The sequence below is a fragment of the Nicotiana sylvestris genome, chromosome 3, assembly GCF_000393655.2.
Source record: "Nicotiana sylvestris chromosome 3, ASM39365v2, whole genome shotgun sequence".
NCBI lineage: Eukaryota > Viridiplantae > Streptophyta > Magnoliopsida > Solanales > Solanaceae > Nicotiana > Nicotiana sylvestris.
Window position 1 is genome coordinate 123867908 of NC_091059.1, and position 5772 is coordinate 123873679.

Sequence of the window (5772 nt, forward strand, 5' to 3'; positions counted from 1 at the left end):
AAAAATATGGACGAATTTTGAAAACATAAATCAACTAACCGATTCGAAACAACGACGAATAAACGAAGAAGATGGAGAGGAAGGAGCAGCAGTCCGCAACCATTGATTCAATGTTTGTTCTTGAAGAAGCTGGACGCGGAGCTGCTCTCGTTGATTCAAATGGAGAAGCTGCCGCGAAACAGCAACGTCGGGGAACTGGACGCGGCGAGAAACAGTAACAGGCCGGAACTCAGCAGCAGTGGGGGAAACGGGCAGCAATGGCGCGTTTGAACGATGAGGAAGCAGCTGCGGCGAGCAAAAGGAGTTGAAGAAGAAGCCGCGATAGTAGCGGCGTACGTGTGGAGGACGACGAAGCAGTGGCTATGGCTGTTTGAGCTGAAGAAGACGACGTGAGGCAGCAGCTATTGCGGACGCTGAAGCAGACGCAGCGGGTAGTCCATGGTCGAGCTTGAGCTCGTCAATGGAGAAACAACGCTGGGATGATGGACTGTTGTGTCGTTTGTTTGTGTATGTGTGTGTGAGTGTGACGACGTGAGGGGGTGTTCATGGTGGAGGGTGGTCGATGTTGGTGAGGGCAGCCATGGTTGTGCTTTGGAGTTTTGAGGAAGAAGAAGGAGAAATGGGGGGGGGGGGCGGATGCTTAGGCATTTTTTAGGGTTTTCTTCTATTTTTTTTTTGTTTTTCTTTGTTTTATTTTTTGAAATGCAAGATAATAGGGTGTTGGGTTATGGACTGGGTCGACCCAGTTCGAAATGGACTGGGTCGTAGGGAAGATTGGGCCATTTTTTGGGCCTATGGCTTGAAATCGAAGAAGAGGCCCAATTCCGACTTTCTTTATATTTTCGCTCTCTTTTCTTCTTTTATTTCTCTAAAACTAAATTATAAAAATACTTAAACTATTATTAAGAACTAAATTAAGTTATAAAAGCGCAAATTAACTCTCAATAACAATTAACGCACAATTAAGTATTAATTAAGCATAAAATTGTATATTTGGACATTAAATGCTAAAAATGCAAACGATGCCTATTTTTGTAATTTTTAATTTTTGTAAAACAAATTTAATCACTAACAATTGTAGAATTAAATCCTATATGCAAAATGCGACATATTTTTGTATTTTTTATTAATTTAGCAAATAAACATGCACAGACAAATACAAATAATTATTCAAAATATCACAAAATATCACAAAATTGCACAATCATTTTATTTTTGAATTTTTTGGGAGTAATTCTCATATTGGGCAAAAATCACGTGCTTACAGCTGCCCCTCTTTGCCCGGAGACACGAAGGGTTTTCGTGCAAAGATAAAGCGAGCGATTTTTGCCCATCCGAGTACTCCGTTGAAGCATTTTTTGAAAAAGATTTGACCGAACCTTTGCTTCAAAGGTTTCCTACATATCCTGGGCTAAACAGGAATCAGGTCAATGTAGTTCGGGAAACTTTGGTAGCTGGGACTACCGTTGGACTGCACTGTTACTGTTGTTGCATGCTATTACTACTGCTTACCGATCTCCTTGTTACAACGTGCTTAAAAGAAAACAAGAAGCTAGGCTAGAGTACAATTTGTTTTTGTTGCCTTGCTTCCTTGTCTGCTTGCATTTCTTCCGGTACTTTTCTTCTTTTGACACATGCACTTGAGTTTGTGCTGTGACCTCTTGTTGCAACCTTCTGCTTCCCGGTGCCGGGGAATTTTATTGTTTCCTGCTGGGGATTCCTATTGTAACCCTCTGTTTTATTGTTCTCTGACTTGATCTTGAAATGTATTCCTCTCGTTATACATGTGGGCGCCTGGAAATGGAAAAATGAAATGTATGCCCGCATTATACTGGTGGGCGACCTGGAAATGGAAAACTGAAATGTATGCCTACATTATACTGGTGGGCGACCTAGAATATGGAGTGAACAGACAAAATGTATTCCCTCATTATACTAGTGGGCGACCTAGAACTGAAATGTATTCCCGCATTATACTGGTGGGCGACCTAGAACTTAAATGTATTCCCGCATTTTACTGGTGGGTGACCTAGAACTTAAAAGTATTCCCGCATTATACTGGTGGGCGACCTAGAACTTAAATGTATTCCCGCATTTTACTGGTGGGCGACCTAGAACTGAAAAGTATTCCCGCATTATACTGGTGGGCGACCTAGAACTGAAATGTATTCCCGCATTATACTGGTGGGCGACCTAGAACTTAAAAGTATTCCCGCATTTTACTGGTGGGCGACCTAGAACATAAAGTATTCCCGCATTTTACTGGTGGGCGACCTAGAACTGAAATGTATTCCCGCATTTTACTGGTGGGCGACCTAGAACATAAAAGTATTCCCGCATTATACTGGTGGGCGACCTAGAACTTAAATGTATTCCCGCATTTTACTGGTGGGCGACCTAGAACTGAAATGTATTCCCGCATTATACTGGTGGGCGACCTAGAACTTAAATGTATTCCCGCATTTTACTGGTGGGCGACCTAGAACTGAAATGTATTCCCGCATTATACTGGTGGGCGACCTAGAACTGAAATGTATTCCCGCATTATACTGGTGGGCGACCTAGAACTTAAATGTATTCCCGCATTATACTGGTGGGCGACCTAGAACTGAAAAGTATTCCCGCATTATACTGGTGGGCGACCTAGAACTGAAATGTATTCCCGCATTATACTGGTGGGCGACCTAGAACTTAAATGTATTCCCGCATTTTACTGGTGGGCGACCTAGAACTTAAAAGTATTCCCGCATTATACTGGTGGGCGACCTAGAACTGAAATGTATTCCCGCATTTTACTGGTGGGCGACCTAGAACTTAAAAGTATTCCCGCATTATACTGGTGGGCGACCTAGAACTTAAATGTATTCCCGCATTTTACTGGTGGGCGACCTAGAACTTAAAAGTATTCCCGCATTATACTGGTGGGCGCCTAATTGGTAAAGAATAATTTGAATTTGTTTCCTTGATTCTCCGAGAAAATTTCCACTTGTGGCAGAAAATTTTCTGCCCCAATTCTGGCGATCTTTCTTATGGCGTATCTTTAGGCCATCATCAACACTTTATTTTCCTGTTCAAATCAAAGAAAATTTAGTTAGTTTTTTTTCGAATATGGCGAGTGGTCATGTCACTCTTGATGGGGATGATTGTTCCCTTTCCCTTATTCTTGTTCGGCGTTCTCAAAACTTGTTGGGGATGATGTTATTTGCTGGAGATAACATTCTGCTGGGGATGGTTTTTCCATTTATCCCTTCACCATTTTGTATCTCAAAAATTTCTGGAGGTTATTTTGCCGAAGATGGATTTTCCTTTCTTCCCTTCCACTTCTGTGTTGTCCGACCACCTCGGAGCTTGGTCGATATTCGGTCGGAGTACTCTGGGGATCGTCTTGGAACTTGGCTTACAATTTCCTCAACATGTAAGCCATGTTGGGGATCGTCTTGGGGATCGTTTTTCTTTTTTCCGGCTCTTCCCCGTACTTTCCTTGCCATTTTAGGACAGTATTATTCGGCCTGGCAATCAACGTCTTTTGCCTTATTGCCTTGTCTCTGGATTGCCCTTTTCACCTTTTATGTTGTACCATTTTGGCAACTGGTAGTAAGCTCTGAAAGACCTTTCTTAAAACATAAATTTCTAGAAAAATTCTTTTAAACAAAGAAATGAAAAGATAGAAAAATGAGAAAATCTTTCTGAACAAAAAAAAATGAACTTATCTGGGTGATACAACCGATTCCAATGATCATGTTGTGCATTCCGGATTAATCAACCCAGTCTATTTGTGTCGATCAAACTTTCTGATGTCTTCACTTGCTGGGGATAAATAGGTGCCCAATTCTTCGCAAAATACGGATCTTTTCCGTCAATCTATCTTGTCGCCTTATAGTGCCCTTCGCGGGGTTTTCACTAACAAGGCTCTCTCATTTCTCACAACTCCCGTCGCCTTATGGTGCCTGTGAAGGTTTTCACCGATAAGACTCTCTCATTTTGTATTTCTCAGCTTACGTCGCCTTATGGCGCCTGTGAAGGTTTTCGCCGATAAGACTCTCTCATCTTATTTTCTCAGCTTGGGATTGGAGTGTTGCCGATAAGATTTTTCTCTGCCGGGAATTCTTTTGGCTATCAATTCTTTCAATTCATGATCCTCATTCAGTCAGGGACCGACGTTTTATTCTTGGTTTTCATTTGCCTATCTTAACACCTCTCGGATACTGATCGGGAGGTCTTTTTTGGATATCAATATAGGTTTTAGAAGAAAAGGATATAAAATTCAAAATAACTTTGATGGGTAAAGTATTACAACTCTTGGAATCAAACTCTTTTTTTTTTTTTCAAAATTTAGAAACATAATTTCTGCCCCAGTTTTCTTACTTGGGGATTTTTCTTTTGATTTTTTTTTTCCTTTTTTTTTATTACCTTATGACCGAGCCGCGAGGCGCCTACGTATCCTCTTTGAGGAATCAGGTCGAACGTAGTTCACTGACTCCTTTGTTTTCTTGCGACCTTCAAAAAGTTTTTTTTTCATACATTTTTTCATTAATGATTCCAAGAGAGGGGTAATAAAAAGATAAGTATGGCTCAAAGGGGTAAAGCAAAGGTTAAAAGTGTTTGGATAGAAGAAAGAATTGCCTCCGTCATTTCATTATCCGATAAGCACTAAGTACAAACAAACAAATAAACAACAAAAGAAATTACACATAATATCTTTTGACTGCATCAGAATTGATAGCCATGTCGACGCATCTTCCTTCAACATCCGTCAGACGTAAAGCGCCATTGGATAATACTCTGGTCACAATATACGGCCCTTGCCAATTCGGGGCGAACTTGCCTTTTGCCTCAATCTGATGTGGGAGGATCCGTTTCAATACTTGTTGCCCTACTTCAAATTTTCTGGGGCGCACCTTCTTATTGTATGCTCTTGCCATTCTCTTTTGATACAACTGGCCATGACATACTGCTGCCAATCTTTTTTCATCCATTAAACTCAGCTGCTCTAGTCGGGTTTTGACCCATTCATCATCGTCAATCCCGGCCTCAGCGATAATTCGAAGGGAAGGAATTTCAACTTCCGCTGGTATTACTGCTTCGGTTCCGTATACCAACAAATAAGGAGTCGCACCTATTGAAGTACGAACAGTAGTGCGGTATCCTAACAACGCAAATGGTAGCTTTTCATGCCATTGTCTGGATCCTTCAATCATTTTCCTCAATATCTTCTTTATATTTTTGTTGGCTGCCTCAACTGCTCCATTCGCCTTGGGCCGATACGGGGTGGAATTACGGTGTGTAATCTTAAACTGTTCACATACTTCTCTCATCAAGTTGCTGTTAAGATTAGCACCATTGTCCGTGATTATTATTTTTGGGATCCCAAATCTACAAATGATATGGGAATGGACGAAATCCACCACTGCCTTCTTGGTTACAGACTTGAAAGTTTTGGCTTCAACCCACTTAGTGAAATAATCGATGGCTACCAGAATGAACCTGTGACCGTTCGAAGCTGCCGGCTCGATAGGCCCAATGACATCCATGCCCCATGCTACAAATGGCCATGGTGCGGACATTGTGTGCAATTCCGTTGGTGGAGAATGAATCAGATCTCCGTGTATCTGACACTGATGGCATTTTCGTACGAAACTGATACAATCATGCTCCATAGTGAGCCAATAATATCCCGCTCGCAGAATCTTCTTTGCCAACACATATCCGCTCATATGGGGCCCACAGACTCCAGCATGTACCTCTGTCATCACTATCGTGGCTTGACCTGCA